Below are 20,147 nucleotides of genomic sequence, written 5' to 3' on the forward strand. Positions count from 1 at the left end.
TCACCACCTTAAGCACTTGGATTTGTAATACCTCTGTTGAGCCAAACTGAAGAGTTCATCACTTTTAGAAGACACATTTTGGTCACAAAGAAAAATCTGTTTGTATGCTGAAAACTTGTGGTGTAAAAGTTGTAATTGTAGTCCAGCAGGACATGAAAGAAGTCCTGTATAGAATCCCTAAATTATTCTGTCACAAATATTCCAAGAAAAACAAATTGCTGGTCCTGTTCAGGGGTATTTCAGTATCTGATACTGGAAAAAAAAAAATCCCTCTCCACAGTTAAACATATTGTAAAGCTCAGACAAAATAAAACCTTGTCTCTTCCTTCTGAACACAAAACCAAGATGACTAATTCCAAATACTTTATTTATTCAATCAGAGGCATTTTTAAATGCTGTTTTAAATGCAGCATTTTTATCTAGTGCAAGTTCATCTATTTCAGAAATACTCTTTGTGGAGCCACATCTATGTATAGGTCACAAATGAGACCAGCAGATGCAAAACTGTAATGAGACATGATTAATTTAAAATATTTTAAGGTGTATAGACTCCTTCTTAGCAAGATTTTTTTTTTTTTTTTTTTTAGTTTTCAGAACTTAATCAAGTTTATATTCGCACTAATGGAAGGGGAAGTACGTGTTGTTCTGGTTTAAAAAAGATTGCTTTTGCAGAAGCCCTGAATTTACACTCCAGTATTTTTATCAGATTGTTTGCAGTCACTGCCTGTGTCACTGCAGGTTGAAGTGATGGAGTCTGGAGAGTAATGTTAACATGATTCAGAGAAAAATAATTGACATTAGTCAGCACTTGTCTCTCATGTACTTTGGGTCATGACCTGTTCTAAACTAACTTTGTTCCTATTGAGCGATGTAGGAAGGAAGATTTAAAACCAGCAGTAGGGTATTAATAGTGTGACAGGAAGAAAAAGGTCACTGGAAACAATATGAAAGCTGATTAATAGGAGCATCCTCATATGTGAATTAGAATTCTGCAAATGACTTTTCTATTTCTTGTTCTTTCCCCACTTCATTTCTGGAGCAATACATCTGAACAGGTGCATCTGAAAAATGAGACTTAAGGCCTATAAGATTTTTTTTTTCCATCGAATTTCCTTTGTTTTTTTTCTGAGAGCATTAGTGTGCACTAAGCAAAATAGAGTTCTAAGCTGTCTATAGATTCTGAAGAAGAAATCACCAAAAAACCCCAACACCACCTGTCACCCCTGCAGCTTACCGTAGAGCCAGAGACAATAAGGTGCTGCTTAGTCCAAGGGGCAGCACTGGCACAGGGACAAGTATATGGGTTGGTCTTAAATATATTTAGGCTGCAAATGAGAAAAAAAAATTCTATGCATTCTTGAGCACTTTTGTCGGGGCAGAAAATGTGATTGTCCATAAGAGGGGAATTTCTGGTTTTATGAGGAGAATCCTGAGATGTGGTGACTGCAGACAACTGGAGATGATGACCCTTGGAAGGTTTGTAGATCATCTTTGGGCAACAGGCAGAGAACAACAAATGATACACTTATGTCAAATATGAACTCTTATCTACTACTGTCCCCATTTTCCCAACACACCTGCCTGAGACTGGAGTGAGATCCGTGGCAGCCTAAGTACTGTGTCATAGCAAAGTGCACCATATGTTACCCAGAGAAAAGTTATCCTGGCTTCCTATAAAATACACATAGCAATTAACTGCTGCTACCTTGATTTCCACCAGGAGCTCTGCATAAGCTACTATGCCCCCAAGGCAGCAGTAACTTATGCTCTGCAGTTTGCAGGCCTTATGGATGCACCTGCATACAATTCATCTGCATTAGGAGCCCTGGGTGGAGTTTTGCTTTGCATGGTAGGTCTATGCATACAGAACAAGATGTTTCAATCAACTGTGATGCCCCTTTCTTGTTACTTCTTCCATCTGTGGTGGCCAACATGCAGAGTGGCCCTTGACATGACACAGTTTCTCAAATATATAGTTCTAAGTTGACTAGTGAGACCTCAAAGTTGTACCCAACTCTTTAGGAAATAGGTGAGTGTTGTAAAAGTCACTACAAATTTTACGTTGCCAGTATACTGTGGAGGAGACTCTCAGGTATAGCTGTGATGCCAAAGAAGGCTAGTGGAGAAACCATCTGGGAAAAGAAGTGTGGAAAAGGCCTGTGGAAATTAGGAAAAAGCATTCTGAGTGGCTGTTCAAACAGGAGGGTGAAGTAGGGACTGAATACCCTGAATTCTGTAGTGTTTTTGGAGTCCTGGTCCATGCAAAAGCAGCAGAACAGCTAAGCTCTTTTGAGGTAACTGGGAAGTCTCTGAGTGTTCCAAATAAATTCCCAGCCCACAGCTTGCTCCATGACACTTATTCCAGAGGAGACTGGAAAGTTGTATATCAGGCTAGAAAGGACATGGTCAGTGACTGACTAACAGACCTGTAGATGTATATATAGGACTTTTATATATATATATATATATATATATATATATATATATATATATATATATGTTTGCTAAGGTTTCTTTCCAAAAGTGTTAATAGATCTTTAGCATATATAGAAGCAGAAGTCAGAGAGTCCCTGCCTGTTTTCTGAACTTAACTGTGTAATTGTCCCCTAGATTCAGGACCTGGATTGTATTGTTTTTTAAGATCAGTTTTCAATCCATCAGGACATTTCTATCCAGCCTGTTCTCATGACTCCCAATATCTCAGTGTAAAGTCAAAGCATGCAAGGATGCTGTGCACTTGGTCAGCTGGTAATATTGTATATGTCAAATTCTTTACTGGTATTCAGGCTGTTACAGAGGGTGAAATTTCATCACCCATGCCTCTGCATTCAAAGCTACAAATAGCATAACTCTCATAAAAGGAACTATGGAACTATTTTGAAAAACTGAAGGGAGATTCACAATGGTGTTCACTGAAGTTCTGGTGTGGGAGCTGTCATTTTGGTTCATCTCTGAAATGCAACCTGTGCACAGCACTAGGCAAACATGAAAACTTCATTTGCTGCAGAAAAATCATGTATGGATACATCTTTTTGCAAGGCAAGAGAAAGAGAGTTTTCTTAAGTGCATTTCCTGATTGTTTTGGTTAGAAGAAACAAGACTGTCAAATCCACCTAGACAATTTCTCTATTCTCCTGCAACATTAAAAATGGAGCAATACTTCTGGCACATCCTGCATGACCTGGTGAAGAAAATCTAATGGTTTTCTATTATGGTTAGAAAGCAGTTTGCTGCATATCCTTGCTCTTTGATGATGTTGGGAGATTTGTGACAAGCCTGAGTGTCCTGTCTGAACTCGTTCTTCCGATTAATGGTAAATAATTCTGTAATAACATTTGTCTAGGAATGGTTGAGTAGTAGCAATATTCCCTTAGCCTGTTCTCTGTTCCTTGGCCCATGCAGAAATTTTAGAACTGGGGATGAATAGGGTAAGGAAAGGGCCTTGAGACAGCTGGAAAGGCAGGCAGAGCAACTGCACATTGAAATACAAATTCCCTAGTCAGGTTCTGCAAAGTGCTGAGCATGCTCCCTTCAAAAACCAGACCCATATCTCAAAATGTGTGCTCAAAGGAAGACACTTTTTAATGTTATGAATAACAGAAGAATAAAAAACAAAGTAGCATACTTAGAGAATTCACTTTAAAGCAGGAAACTGAAGAAATCCTGGACTCACATGTTATTATCATTTACTGTATTGGTCCTGACTCCGAGGCAGAGTTCCTCCTATCCCAAGACCTATCTTCAAGGAGGTCATTTTCATACCTGTATAAATGCTACTCACCCTTCTAAAGTCAATGGAAACAGAGGCTCTGCTCTCGGACACAGGATGGGAGAGCATTGCTGGCAGACTTGTGTGTGAGCTTTACTGTTTTCACCTGCAGAAAGCAGAACCACACAGAGCTGTTCTGTCCTGGGGCACGCAAAGCTCTGCAAGAGGTTTCCATGCTGAGCAGGAAGCCTCTGATCTTCAGTGTCGTTGGTGAAATTAGGGAGATGTGGCTGAAGATCTGATTTTGGTGCCTAACACATGGCAGAATACTTTGAAATGATGACCTTTACAACTGGTGCAAGACATTTTCTCCTGTGGCTTCCACTCTGGAATTGCAGTTTAACCAATAGCCCATGATTCTCTGTCCTACTGGGCTGTTCACTAGTTTTCCACCACTAGATAAATTACAGTGTTTTTCTGTATCCAAGGAGCTCTGACTTTGTTACAGCTGTTGTAGAAAGGAAAAAGGGTTTTATTGCAGGCTGGGTCATGTGTTTGCACAGCTGGTGCTTCATCTGATTGTTGTGATGCAATTGTACCTTCAGCTTCTGCTTTGGTGGGGCTGTAGAGTGCAGGGAAATCGTTCTGGTTCTCTCATCTTTGCTGGGCCTCTTGTGAACCAAAGGCAGTGATTGTTTGGAGGACTTGTTGGTAACAATATCAGCAATGGATCTTCATGGTAGTGAGGCAAACAAATCCTAAGAGAGGAACAGCACTGTAATGAAAATTCATTTAAAATTATATTACGTGCTTTGTTTGCATTAGCCTTTTAAAAAATATGTGCTTAGTAAAAGGAGGGAAACAATAAGTGATGTAGTAAATGAAAATGAATGATTACATTTAGATAAATAGATGTTATATTTCAGAGCAGATATTGACCACGTGCATTGTGCTTCACTGATCTTTTTTCTCAATCGCACGATCTGTGCTAATTGACACAAATACATTTCCTGTAAGTTGACTCAGAAAGCGTTTGTCATGGCTAAGTTCATGGTAACACAGAACAGTTGGTAGGAATAGCAGCCTAGTGACTTCCACTTTGATAATGCAGTTACTTTTTATAGATATTTAATACCAGAATTTTGGTTCCTATCAAAAATCAATTTAGCAGATTTATTGGTTTGAAGAAGGATGTTAAATAATTATGTTAGACTGCTCAGTACAAATCACTTGGAGGCTATGTAGAATTCTTTCCTAGCATTGATAGCAACATGAAGAATCACACATTGTTTGGAAAAAGTGTTAAAATTCCCAGAAAATTCTGTGAATCTTTGGGTGAAGCAGTAAAAATATCTCGTATCTGTTAATCTTGTTCCCTCACTTACCCTGCTGCAGCAAACTGTCGAAGGTTATGTAAGAACAGGGAAACTTTCCTTAAAAAAAACCCAGAACTTTCGGTGAACATACTGAAGATCAGAGCTTGCCTACTGAATTGGCTCTTCCATTCAGGCTTGACAGTCTGTGCTTTTTTCTTCTTGTTGTTTATTGACTCCATGGGGAAAAAAATGAAGAGAAGGCAGCTTCACCTCTTTTGTGCTGCTGTGCTTCACAGGTTGCAAGATCCTGCCTGTTTCTGGACAGTTTTGTTTATTTTCTGGTTGCTCCTGCACCAGCTTTGGAAATGAAAGGTTTATGATAACCACTGGTGTAAACACCTAGAGCAAACAGCCAAAGTGCAGAAGTGTTGCTATGTTTTGACATATCAAAGGTTTCTAATCACAACAGAATTGTGGCTTTTCTGGTTTAGTAGCAGAGCTCTGCACAGCCCACCAGTGGGGTCAGTCAGGGGGAAAAACTGGATATATTTGTACTGTTGCACTTGCAAAAAGTCTAGTGAACTAGAAACCACCACTGTATTTCCACTTACCTGAGCTACATGATTCCAGTAAAGAGCAAAAGACAAGGGGACTTTTGTGTCTGTAAAATGTGGCAGGTTACAACTACGTTTTCCTTGTGGGCATTTGCAGCTAAGATGAGCTGAGATTACCCACAAATCTCATTTCCCTGTGTCTCGGATGATATCAAGAGCCTTCTAAAATGATTACAAGGACTTTGATCTGTCTCCTGTGCTGACAGCTGACCGTGTGGCATTGCCACATGGCAAGAGGGATAAGGAAAGCTGCCTGTGCCTGGCACAGGGCACACTTTGGCCTCTGTGACTCTCAGTGTTGCCTTTACTTATCTCGGATAACACTCCTTTGGTAGAAAATTTGTCAACTGACTTTTTTGTTGGCCAAACTCTTTCTTTCACTATAGAAAGCAATTTCAATAATTTGCCTAAAAGTGAACTATATTTGTCTTCCAGAGAAAACTCTCCATTTTTAAGTGTCAGTTAAGCAATCCAGATCAAGCACCTAGTCCAATCTTCATCTAGTAAAGGCCATGGCAGTTGCATTGAACATTCTCTGGAACAACATAAACCTTTTTACCTCCAGTAGACTTTAACTTGCCCATGTAAAAATCAGATTTTCTTCTCTTTGTAAAACCTTTAACATGCATTAGTAAGCATCTGATAATAAAAGTATTCTGTCACCATAACTGCACATCCTTGTCCAGGCCAGAACCCATTTAGTTCTTGTCAGTGGGGATGAGAAAAAGGAGAGGCAGTTTTGGAGATCCCATATAATGCATGAAGGATAGCTGAGCACCTGTGGAACATGACCAAAAGTATGTATGAGTAGAGAAAGTTTGACATGAGAAATGTATTAATGAATAGTAAATGTGTGAAAAATAAAAGGAAACAAGGGAAAGTTGCCTGATGGTCAGCAGTATCTAAAAACTTAGCTTTGGAGTGAAATGATATAAAGAAATACTCTGGAGAGGACATCTGGGCAACGCAGACAGATTATCCAGTTTTAGCAAGAGCAACCACTGTTTCTGGAGCAGTATCACATGTTTGGGATGTCATGGTAAGATTCAGGCCTGTACTTGACCAGAGGCACTGCCCAAGGTTGGCGTCCCATTACTAGATGTGGAGAGATGATGGGGTGACTCCAAGCTGTGTGTGTTTGTGCAGGCACACTCTAATCCCAAACTCATTCTTGAACTGATTTTCTTCTTGTGCTATCCCAGTTAGTCCTTGGATCTGCAATACAGCAGCCTGGGATAATCCTAGGGGTACAACACTGTACTCATATCTTTATGGAGTTATGGTCCCACCAGCCCCCAACATGCTGCTTCTTCCACACAGGACTTCTGTGATGCGTGGGCTTGTGAGGGCTAAGGGTGGGAGAAACAGCCTAACACCCATACTAGGGATTTCTTCTGTGGAAGGCCTATGTATTTAAGGACCTTTTTCCATATCTCTGAGTTTTTATAAGTTGGAATGAGCCAGAAGACAGTTGAAGTCCTCACTTAGATCATACCAGTAAATTAGAAGACTGTTATAAGCAACAATCAAAAATACCAGTTCAACCTTTTTCAAAAAAGAAGAGGGGAAAAAATAACATCCCTTGTTTATTAAGTACCAGTGCTTTTTATTCATTTAGTATTGTTTAATAATTATTTTAATTTTTCTTTATAATGCCACATAATTTCTAACTTTTTGTTATTTTATTTTTATTCACCTGGCTTCTAGCCAAGGACATCATAATGTCTCAAGATGTTGACCCTATGAATACTTCTCTAACTCATCCTGTCAGTGTGGATGATTTCCAGAACTGATTGGTCTACTGTAGAAATCTTGGAAGAGCTTTACTCTTTACAAGCTGTGGGGAGCAAAATGAGAATTTAGTGTCTGGATTATCTTGATTTTATAATTTTTCATTGATGTAAATTAGGTACCTTCACTTCCTTCATTCAAACTGGGGATCTGGATCTAAGTCATTAAAAGGTCCCACTGTAAAACTGATTTCAAGGTTCTCTGGGGCATTTAATGTTTTTCATCTTTTGCAAACTCTGTGCTAGAGAAAATACTGTTCACATCCAAATATGTTAAATTATGGTAGTCCTGTGTTTATGTACTGTGTTAAGCCTACAATTGCTGTATCTTTATGTACAAACCATAGCATTTAAATTTTGCAGCTTAAAAAATTCCAGCTATTTTCTAGAAATTAGCTGAAGGTTTATCTCTGAGAAAATCTAGCACTAGACAGACAGGCTGGGCTGTCACATGAACTCAGAATGCAATAAAATCCAATATATTTTAGAAGTTTCAAATATTACGCTCTTTGCTTATACTTCACTGGATTTCTTGAGGAATTTAATGTGAAAACTAGCCTTAAAGTTAATATTTCTACTAGAGGGACATTTTATTAGGCTTTGCTCTTTTGCTTATCATGCCTTTAGCATGTTAATAGCTATGTATTTTAAGAACAGCAAAATACATATCTGTATAGTATAAGATAATGTGAGAAATTAAAAACAGTGGATTCTCTGTCTTCCTTGCTCTAGGTAGCATGTGACCTCATTTTTGGTCCATGCCTGTAAAAATACCCCATCCTTTAAACACAGAGGTTACCTCGAATAACCCATCCCTACACAGAGTTATATTGCTAGCTTTCCAAATCATACAAATTACTCTGAAGTGAAAACCGCAATGGAAACAGTCCAAAATCACATTCTTGGCTCAGCTCATCATACCCTACGTTATTTGCCAGTTCCCTTTTCTGTGAGCTTTTGGGATGGTTTATAGAAATGTTCTGTGTATCACACTGAACACTCAAACCAATGTTATATCCTTCACATTCATTAATTGCTGCTATCAAGATACAGGGTAAAGAAGGCACAAATTATTATAAGTAGAGTAGCACATGTATAGCTTGAGCTTATTTATTACATTAAAAATTGACTGGTTGTGTTGTGTTTGTATGCTCCTTCTAGTAAACATTGTAATTCAATACCTGAAAAGTAAATAATGGAATCAAAAGATGGAAAACATCTTTGTGATGTGCCACAGGGTGTATTGGTGTTGCTCAGAGCTTCAACCAGTCGCTCACAAATTTCTGGGTGGCTAAAGTGCCTTTGAGGGACTGTTTCTCAGAAGGGGATTTCAATGTAAGACTACATATAAATAATCAGAATATCTGATCTGCACTGGGTATGTTTCAGGAGAAGGAATTTCGGGAATAAAAAGAGATGTAGAGCTTTGGGAGGTGGTAATTCTGCAACATACACGCTGTTGTTCATATTGTTTTATACAAGAAAATTGATTTCTCCACGATGACTTGGTTATAAGACTCTAGTCTTAGCATCCACTATTTAATAAATGAAGGCCAAGATGGACAAAAATTACTCTGTAAACAGAAGAGGAAGGGAATATTTAAAACCATGCCTGAATATTAAGGAGAAACTTTCTGGTATGTTCAACTGAGAGGCGCAAGTAGAATCCATAATGCTTAAGACATTTAGAAGAAGCTAAGGATCAGATTATGATATCCTTCTGTAGCTGGTATGTCCCATGAGTCTTCAAACAAATCTAATAAAAGCCAGTTGGATTAGGAAAAGAGGATGTTTTTCTGTAAAGGTAAGTGTATCATAATCTCACTATTAAATGGTAAATCCTCTGAAGAATTTTTCCTAGAGTACTTTGGAACAGATATGTTATTGCTATCCTTAACCATAACAGACAAAGTAGGGCTGAATTATAAAGACAACTACTTTCCCCTGTAGAGGCAAGCAATATAATTCCAGATCCTGAAAAATGAAGCAGTTACATGTTTAATCCCAGTGTTTGGTTTCCTCTTTATTCATGGGAAGGAGAGATTAGTTGGTGATCTCAACCTTGAGTGTATCAGCTTGCAGAGCAGTTTGTTCTGAGACTACTCCTGCTTCTGACTAATGATTCATGCAGTAGATTCTCGAATGGACTGAAACTACACTTACAAATGCTGCCATGGATTCAGAACATCTCAGGTTTACTGCAACATTTTGATATCAGCCACTCATGGATGTTTGTACTGCCACAAACATTTGGATAATGACTACTCTTCACAGTTTTTAAGTCTCATTTGAATATTGTTATTCATTCAGATGTAAAAACTATTTGTTATTAAACTATTAATTAAAAGATTTTATATATATAGTCTGGAAGCAAAAAAAATCTGTATAATGTGAATGACCAGCTACACAGCATAAATTAGAAATGGGAAAGAGTCCAAGTGAATATTTCAGGAATTCTTTGTGTAAAGTTTGTTCATCTACAGCCCTTTCTCATAGCCCAGTGAAGTCAATGAGAGTTTTGGGCTTTTGGCTCAGGCACTTCAATTGTCTGTCCTACAATTACAATAACAAACACAGCAGTAGTCTGTTTGCAAACAGCTGGTAATTGGAAAAAGGGCTGAAGTTGTCAGCAAATGTATTTGTCAGCACTGATTTGACCAGTTGTACACATTACCTTAAATGACATTTCTTCCCTTCCATGAGGAACATAGAGTCTGAGTCCAACTAGTTTCCTCAGTGCCTGTCATGCAGTGAGCACAGCAATCTGTGGCGTGTACCCTTTGCATGTTAAATACCCTCCAGCACTTGCTTTTTATTATACAGAATAAATAGGCTGGTTTCCAATTCATTTATCAAAAAACATTTCTGGTAACACAGTAGGCATATTTGTGACAAGTGGAGATAGGCAGTTCTGTCCAACTTCAGATTTGCCTATTGATAACAATAGATGCTAAATGTTCTCTCTTGGCAGGAGAATGGTGGCACTTTTAGAAGAAAAAGATACCTTCATCCAAGCTATAGTGGTTTTTCTTTCTTTCTTTTTTTCTTTTTTTTTTTTAATTTAATTCAAGAACTATTTATATTGGGCATTCTAGTGCACAGTTCCCTAAGATAGATCAAGCTTGTGTAATAGTCAACAGTGCTCACAGAGGAGTTGATTGAATTCTCATGCTTTTTTACATCTCATTTAAAGGTTCAAATATCTCCTCTGAATTTATCTGTATTTCCAAAGGTCCATCTGCCTGAGAACTGTGCTGAATCCCTGGCTCAAGTGGTACCCACTAGTACTATGGTACAGATGCCTTTCTTGCCTGCATGATGCAAGTGCTGCTTGTCTTGAGCTTTCTCACGTTTCCCTTTTAAGTTTGCAAGAGCCACCAGCTGTCACATCAGCTCATGGCCATTCTTCTGTTTTCCACTCTCTGTGTGTGGATACTTACTTTTTTTTTTCCCCTTCTTTTTTTTTAAAGAAAGTTGATGAAAAACAAAAACTGCAGTCACCAGTCACATTTGTAAGCTGAGACAGGATTATTTTTTCTGGTCTGAGGTTTGTATGTTTTTTCTTCTTTATGTTTTTTGGTTGGTTCACAGGCTCTGATAGCAAACGTTCATGGATGACCTGTTATTCATCTCTTGGATTTTGAGGTTTGTTTGGTTTTGGTTTTTTCTGCTTTGCCATCTACCCCCATCCTCACCCATTATATTTTCTGTTCTTTTTTATCCCATTTACTTCATTCATCCCTAAGCAGGTGCTTTTACAGTCTGGACATCCTGTAGTAAAAATATATATTGGCATAATGTTCCTTCTAAAATTCCAGGGTTCTTTATGTGGCCTACAAATAGGAGTCAAGGAAGGGATTACTGGTGGCTATATCTCAGCCCTGGTCTTTGTGTCTCCTGCTCCTGTTACTCTGGCAGTTGTAAAAACAGGAAATACTATGGTACTGTCTTACTGTCATTGACATATGAAGAAAAAGTAAAGCACAAAAGTGAATTAAGGAAGTCTTTTGTGAAGCAAAGCAAAACACTGGAAAACCAAGCAAAAAACAAGATGAGTTTTGTTGCAAATGATTTTTATTCCCTGTGGCAATAGGACCTGCTGTTTTCTACCTTGAGATGCAGAGAGCAGAAAGCTCTTATTTCTCCTAATTTCAGACAGATCCAGATTTGGATTCCTATGGTTAGAGAGAAAAATAATGGGATGGAGAGAAGACATGAATCTTGATACTCTCCACTGCACTGATAGGGTGAAAAGATACATAACAGGCTTCATGTGAGTTAAACCCTCTCCTCATACTTATGCTATTCTCACTTCTTGACTGTAGCAGCTGTCATGGTTTAGTGCCATAGTTTCCTTCCATGACTTTTCAGATTGTGGCTATACAGATTGGCATTAGATTTTGCCTTTACAATATCCTCATAATAGACTGAATAGTCTGCAAGGAAGTGAAAGTCAAACAATAATATATAGGCAAGGGATCTTTGACATTACTGCTTTTGCAAGCATCAATTTTGCAGTTATCATGTTAAGCATCAGTTGATGAAATTAAATAATAAATTGCTGAAATATCAGCAATTCATTATGATGCTTAACTAGTAGAAAAATAGCCAGTGTGATGAATATTTGATCAGTTGTGATGATAGCACTATTGATCATGCACTAGCTGTCTAGTGAAAGTGAAGGCTTATTCGGTCTCTTATGTCTTTTTCTTTACCTTAACATTGTCGGTGTCTTCCTTCATGCTCTTTCCTTGTTGCTTAGTAGACTTCCCTTTGGGCTATTAAAGATGATTTTTTGCATTGGCAAACTTCTCAGTATCTTCAACCACCAACCTGTGATCTACTGGATGGACAGTGCAGACCCTGGATCGTCACAAACGTCCTTACTGAGATACTTGAAAGGTAAATTCTAAAGTGGGAAATGGAAATTGTGAAGTCAAAATGATCACAAATGGAAGCTGGTTGAAAATTTGCCTGTCACAATTTTTCTACCAGTAATTATCACGTCAAGACTAGAAATATTCTATCCACAGGGAGCTAGTGGATACTATGCTTTTAAAAATATTCTATATGCGTGATAAGACTTCCTTCTCTGTTGGCTTGCTAATAGTTTTGACTGTTTCTTTTGAAATAAGAAACAGATGGCAGCATTCAGTGTAATAAGTGCAGCAAAACATGCCAGCCAATTAAGGATGTTTCAACTGACTGAAAACCTGGATCCTTTTCCAATATTTTCATGAATTTTTTCCCCCTCTCAAGGAAATTTTTATTTATCATTTGTTTAATAGAATCATAAAATTAAAGATTATAGGAATCTTAGGTCATTAAATCTCTAGCAATGAACCTAAAAACCAAGAACTGAAATAGTTTATGGATTTCTTGTTTTCCAAAGGTTTCTTATTGTCTTCCATAAAATAAGAAACCCCAAAAAGCAAATACCCTTGTTAATGTGAACTCCATCTCTCACTTGAATAGGCCAGTATAAGCTGTATCTGTATATGATCTTAAAATATTTACTAATAATTCAAACTGTAGTGCATCAAACTTAATTCAGTATGTTCATCTTCAAATATTATAGCATTTAAATATCTGTTTCTTAAATCATTAATGTCAGGTTCCTGATATTGTGAAATTATAATTCCAACAGTTCACTTCTCAGCAACACTTTGTGGGTGATATATTCCCCATTCACTTCCTCATCAGGGAAGGTTGCTGTCCTCTCATTTCCTACCAAAATTAAGGAGAGTTTAAGATGTTTTAGATCCCTCAGAAAAAAAGATTCTTTGTCTCATGCTATGAAATCAAAATTAGAGGTCACTGCTGAAAATGCAGGTCCCTCCTGATCTGCTTCTTAAGCACCTGTTAATGCCTTTATCCCTTTCTAGCAGTCAGTATTATTGAGACTTTGAAAAAAAAAAAGGCATTTTGACTTCTAATATATGATTTTACTCTCTGATTGTGTAGTACTTTGATCATTTTTTGTAAGATATTTTGCAGTCCTTTCCTCACTGCTTCACTTCAGAAGTAGAACTATGCAGGTTTCACTGCTTTAGGATTTTCAGCTCAACTTTTATTTCTTTATTTTATTCTACTGCTTTCTGTTGCAGCATTTCTATTCTTAAGATTATAGTCTCTAAATGTCTACTCTAATACCATCATCTGTATTTCTCAACTAGTCTTTTGGAATCGCTCTTCTTCAATGACTTCCCAATTGTAGTCAATGAGCTTATAAGAATGTAACTTAAAGCAAAACTGGTGCCACTTATTAGGGTCGATTTAGCCTATGAAAGATATGAAATTCTGCTTCAGGCAGTAAAGCAATTTTCAGAGTAGCATATCAGCTTTTATCAGGCTTCGTCTGTTCTTCCTCAATGAAAGTATTCAGTCTGTTTATGGGTGACTATGGTCACTCTGGGAAGCATTTGGTGGTAGTTAAGGGTAAAATAGTGGTTGTTCTTCAAAATTAGAAACAATTGGTAGCTCTCCAGTGATGATTTAAATTCCTTTTTTAAATTCATTCAGACCACAAAGCCCTGTGTTGTTCAGTGATTGAATGCATTTGAACTTATGGAACTTTTCATATAATGTTCTTCTCCATTGTTTTTGGCTAAAACCCAAGCCTCACATCTTCTGGTTGCAGGATTCCTTTTTGCAAACTCCATCATTTGCTGAAGCCTCAGTGTAACATGAGACCATCCCTGTTTCGCAGCAGGCAGCACATTAAAGGTCTGCCTGTTGACCAGCTGCAAAGACAGGTGTTATTCTCCTTTTTGCTTCTCTCTTTACTTGGTCTTGTAACTTCCCTAACAGTGTCAAGTCCTGAATGAAATGAATGATTAAACTTTGTACGCTTGGAAAAAGCTGTAATTCAGGCGGTGTGGAGCTGGGGATTTTGGCCTAAAGTTGAATGTTCTTAACTGCTTGTTTGCCACATTCTCATTGGGTTCCAAGAGTCTGAGCCAAACTGGAAATCCAGCTCATAAGGATAACTGCAGGGATCACAGGCACTGAGCATTTATCTTTCCAGGGCCCTTAGCACTGGCAGCACCTGTCACTGCAGAGGCTGCAGGAGCCTCGAGGTTTGGATGTGGCACATGTGCACTTTGCCTCCCTACCAAGAAAGAACATGCACACGAGTGATTGCATGTAAAAACACGTGTGGGTTCTCAGCACACCCCTCCCACCAGTATCTATTCCACAGGCATGTTACCTGTGGGTTAGGTCTGTCTCACTGCAGTCATGAGGCTGTGTGAGTCAAAGACTGCTTCTGTTGTGTTCAGGGATCTGTAAGAAGAATAAGTAAGGCCTGAGAATGATGTGCAGTGACATCCAGTCCAAAACTCAGTCTAGGTTCTTGACCCATTGTTGACGAAATGCATCTCTTCCTGCTTTTATCACTATCACAGGCTCCCAATATTCTGTTTAATATCTCATTTAAACCATAGCCTTCTCTGCCACAATCATTTTCTCATACTTGCCTGTATGATATCATCTGTGGTGTTCTACAGGTAACATGGAATAACACATTTTAGGAGCTCATTATTTCTCAGGGGAAGGCAGCTCCTCTAACAGCAAAGAAATGGCAACTGGAACTTAAGCCAATCCAGAGCTTTAACTTTCTTTCTACCCAGTGAGAACAACTCAATCTAGTAATGCTTTATCCCTCAGTTAACATAATTCTGGGGAAAATTTACCGGTCTACATCAAGTTTATGGGCCTGTCTCAACCACTCAACCCATATCTGGTATTGCAGCCTGGATGACTCTTGGAAGTATCATGGGGAAAACTTAATACTGTGGCCCTTGGGAAGATATTTCTTTAATTTTTGCAGTGGTTATGACAGTGCAACCTGGCCATATTATGTGCTACAAGAATTTATGTTACTGTCTATTAGTAGCTAATGATGGTCAGCACAGGATAGAAAAGCCATGCAGACATTTTGAAAACCTTTCTCTGACTCATGATTTCTTAAAAAGCATTAACAAGTCAGAGAACTGACGCTGTAACTTCAGTTAAATTACAGTTTAGTGTTTGAAATAATTTTTTATTATTAATTTGATTAACATAGTAAACACTTTATATTGAATATTTGGATATTTTGATGTATTAAGTTTGAGTGAAACAAATTATGGTAACATTTCTTTAAAAAGGATCTATTACAAATAAGAAATTATCATTCAAATGCTATGAGGTGGCAGTAACTTCACACACTAAAATAATTAAAAGTACTGAAGTCACAAATGTCAGTCATTCTTAAAACTCTAACCACATCCATTTTCAGCTTTTCATTGCATAGTCAAAAAGCATTAAGTGAACTATAAAATATGTGGAAAAAATAACTTGGCTGATGGGACAATAATTTCATCCATCAACTAGTAAAACTCCAATCATACTAATCTTACTCTGTTCTAGCAGAGTTCAGGCAAGCTTCTGAATGTTTATTAGCAATTTTTATTATTTATTTTATTATTTATTATTTATCTTTTAAAATTATAATGAGTTAGAGCATGTAGAAATGCTGATAATTCTAGGTTTTATTTCTTTTTCCTTTGTCTGTCTTAAGTGAAACCCTAGTGATGCTCACAGGCATTTTTCTTAGGGATTGAGTATATCTGATGAGATGATCTTCAAGATATTTAAAGCAAATGCCCTCGCTCACAAAACTGTATCAGGATATGTCATTTGCTGAACATGAATACTGAGAGTGTTGTTGTGGCCACTCTAATATTTCTGTTATACCTGATCAAAATGTTGTCCTTGACTTATGAAAATATTATACATTATTTGCTGCCTAAAATTATATCGACCCGTAGACTTTAGTCAGTCACAGGACTCCTGCTGATGTCAATGGAAGAAAGTTATTGTTGAAAGTTGCTTTAGATGCTTAATATTATTTGCTTTTAAAACACAATTGTATCTGGAGCTTCTGTTGCTTGAGGCAAAACATATTACTTGGAGATTACTCTTACTGAGGCAAGGGATTGACAAGCTTATATTTCTGAGTACATAAATCAAGATATTTCTGAACAGAAATATTCCTTTAAATCTTTCAAGATTATTTACCTCTGGTAATGTGTAAAATTGTATAGCCTTACAGATCCTGTTTACTGGAAGTGACCTTCACAGGAAAAGAGTGACCTTGTAACAAAACCTGTTTCCTCCTTTTTCTCTGCCCTCACATGGGGTATGGTTGGATTTCCATAAACAACACAAACAAAGCTGCAGTGAGATGTGACAGTAGAACTGTGGTACTTTCAGTTCAAACCTTGCTTTAAATGTAGACCACTAATCTTCTATTTCCACAGTAGTCTGCTTGGGCAAAGCAGATTAGAAATCACTCTTGTGAGAAAGTTTTGCACCCACATTGCCTTGGTAAAATGACAGCAGGATGCCTAAGTCAGAAGAATCAGATCCTAAATTTCTGTTGTGAAAATGTGGATACTTGATTGTATTGTGAAAAAAGTGAATATTTTTAAAATGAACATGTTCCTATTTCAGAGAATGTTACAGGGTATTATGGATAGCTATACTTAGCTTGCATGGTAACTAATAAACTCTTTTATACTTACAAGGAAAAACTGTGCTGACACTTGCTGTTGGAATATGACTCTTCAGTCAAAAATCTTTTTTCCACATAAACAACTAATGCAACTCCAAATCTCAAGTACTGCACAAAAGCTGTGCATTGAACTGGCACCTATTTTTCTTGAAAACATTTGTAATTTCATTTTTGGACTGTAAGGAACTCTGCTGATTGATCCAAAAACCACCAGCTTCTCCAAAATTCAGTTCTCCGCACAGTATAATGACTATAATCCCAGCATCAGATTTATCATGTTTTAATTTGACCAGATATGTCAGTAGTTTAGAGGGTTTTGCACTAATAAATTGCTTAAGGTTAATGTGAAGTACCTTCAAATCATTGGAGATTTCATTGTGGAAAATACTTTGCAAAGCTGCATATCCTAAATGGCTGCACTCCAGAGTCTGGAATTCAAATCTCATTTACTGTAAATGACTGGCAACCAGAAGATGTATAAGTTTTTTTTTTTAACATACTTAATAGAATATAGGGGAAAGGGGACTGATTTTTCAATTTCCATATAATATACATGGACTTATTCAAGAAATTAACTGTAAATAAAAGAAATACTTGTCAGATAGTAATTAGGATAATGTGTATAATATTTGAAAGTCTTAGTGTGAGCTTCGACATGTTCTCAAGTAGTGAGTGTAGAGATCTTTCTGTTGCTTCTGTGTCATTTGGCAATCCCAGTTCAGGTGAGGTTACCTCAAGTTACAGAGGCCTAATGGCAAGAGAGGAAGAGTTAAAAGGATGATGAGTGCTTTTCAAAATCCCACATAAAGACACCCAGTGCAAGCTATATGGATGTGGGTGGGCTCTAAACAGGGAGACTCCTGTGCAGCTGATAAATCGATGCTCATTATTTGTGGTCCTCCCTACCCTAATCCACCACCTGGGAATTAAGCAAATTCCTATATAAAGGAAATTTGGGGTTCAAATATGGGCTCTTATTTTTAAAACTACGTATGGACTTACATAACATCTCATAATTGAGTGGAGTATTACTCTTCATAATGCTATGAGTAGTAGGCTTTGTTTAGCTCTATGTGCTTTCAGGATACAATTAAAAATACAGTAGCTTTTATCCTAATTTTGATAACTGACAGATATGTTTATGAACATTGAGAGGGATAATGTTTTGTGTTAAAGAAGTTTGGGGGTTTTTTTATGATTTTGGGGGACTTATTTATCCATCTACTTCATCCCATAGCAGTCATCACCTCCCCCATTCCTATGAAGGAGATCCTATGAAGTTTCCATTCTGAGGAGAAAGAAAGAAAGTAAATTAGAGCAGAGTACAAATAATGTCCCTAAATATTAATGAAGGACTTTTAGTAGGTCTTGCCAAAGACTGTGGACTAATCAGGCTCTTGATGTGCCACACAGTTCCCATTGCCACATGTAGTAGACTGAGAAACTTGGATTCTGTTTTTAGCTTTGCCATTGACTGGCTGGTGTAACCCTCGGCCAGACATTTAATGCCTTTGTGGTTTTGTTTTCCCTATTACACGTAGCCTGTTTTGTCTGTTTAGTTTGTAAGCATGCCTGGACAAGGAATTTCCCTGGTGGTGTTTGTATAATGCCAGGCTAGCAGGGCTTCAGTCTTGGCTGGAGCTTTGACGTGCTACCTGGGTATGAAATTATTACCATGTTGGTACAGTTATCAGTTATCCCAGTTTATGCTGCACTGACAGTTTGTTTCGTTGACTCTTAGTAGGGTGGATGAAATCAGAGCAGGTCTCCATGTATTCCCACAGCAGGCATTGTAGAGCTATGGAAATAGAATAATCATAACAAAGAATGTGTTGGAGCCTTCTGTGCAATCCTGGCACCGTTTGGGTTGTTGTAACAACCCTTTCTTTCTTTGGGCTGAATCGGTTTCAGGATAGAGATTGTAATGCTTTGAATGGAAGCCACAGTCTCTGCAAGACACCAAGTGAACTGTGGCAGGTTACATCACTTGGGTTAAACACCTCTTTTCACAACCATGGCACTTGCTGGCACACTCCGCAGCGATGTCACGGGCTGTGTGTGCTCAGAGACTGAATTACCCTGTGTTTTACCCAGTTCCCCTCTGAGCTGGAGAGGAGTCTCACTTCCTTTTGATGGGAATGTAAAGAGGGTAGAGAATGAAGTAGATGTCAGATTGCTAGACTGGCTGCAAATAGTTTTCTTAGATCAAAAACACTCATGGCAATTTTCTGAATACATATAAAGTCAGAGGAATATTCCTAGAAAGGAATATTCCAAAATATTCCAGAATGGAATATTCATATTCCATTCAATGTCCATAATAATAGTCTAAGCAGATTTTTCAATATGCCTCTCAACTTTTCAAACATTGCCATACATGTGATTGCTTTTGCAGGCCCTCTGAAAGCAGCCCTGCTGGGAGTCACTTGTACTGCTGCTATCCAGGGTGGCAACAAACCATGAGACCATCTTTTTGGGCTGTGATCAGGAGGTGGTGTTCTATGTCCTGAGCCATGGACAGGCAGATCTATTCACCCACACTGTATTTTTAAGGTGTGTCTTTGAGGGCTTTCAGGAAGGTGATGTGAATAAAACTAAACCAATGAATGGAAAAAACCCAAAACCTTAGCCCAGGAAAAGGATGCTGTTCACTAATAAAATACTGTAAGGTGTGACTTTGGAGGTTGAAGCACTATCAGTGACATACTTTTCAAAAAGGTGAATGGTGAGCTATGCTGACTGTAGAAGAAGCAACTTCACAATACTTCTGCAATAGGAATAGGACTACAGGGAACAGTATAGTAAGGTAAGAAAAATCACCTGATTTTAGGAGATTTATTTCCCCTGAAGAAAAGCTAAGATTTGCTCTTGAAGAGTCAAGTGAAATGCTGCTTGTAGCAAAAGTTCTGCTCTCCTTTTGCATGCCTGCTCCTTTCTTAGGTTAACCAGCACTGCTATTAATGCTAGTCTCTCCTGGGAGCTGTGTATTTATACTTGAAGTTTTTCCACAGCAACGTGGAGAATTAAATCTCTTATGGATTATATTGACTTAAATTGCATGAATATAGGTAAAAAAATATAGGCTCTTGTTCCATGAAGATTTTAAACACCATGAAATCCAGCACCAAGTCATTAGCTGACTAGTTTGTAACAGCTGAG

The 20,147-nt window shown here is 37.9% G+C and overlaps 1 protein-coding gene across 5 annotated transcripts in view; it reads left to right on the forward strand.

The window, feature by feature from the left end:
• The window catches only part of IRS1 (insulin receptor substrate 1), a 281,844-nt gene that overhangs the window by 235,007 nt on the left and 26,690 nt on the right, over window positions 1-20,147 (forward strand). Inside the window, exons 1-2 of one of the 5 annotated variants that reach the window (XR_007903536.1) lie at window positions 10,469-10,976; window positions 12,195-12,331. The exons of the other annotated variants lie outside the window; for them this stretch is intronic. The gene's annotated coding sequence lies outside the window, so the exon portion shown is untranslated. Of the gene's footprint in view, window positions 1-10,468; window positions 10,977-12,194; window positions 12,332-20,147 lie in introns of those variants that run through there. 5 annotated transcript variants of the gene reach the window in all.

This window comes from Manacus candei, unplaced genomic scaffold (genome assembly GCF_025592945.1).
Source record: "Manacus candei isolate 608988 ecotype Guabito, Panama unplaced genomic scaffold, ASM2559294v1 h1tg000015l, whole genome shotgun sequence".
Taxonomy (NCBI): domain Eukaryota; kingdom Metazoa; phylum Chordata; class Aves; order Passeriformes; family Pipridae; genus Manacus; species Manacus candei.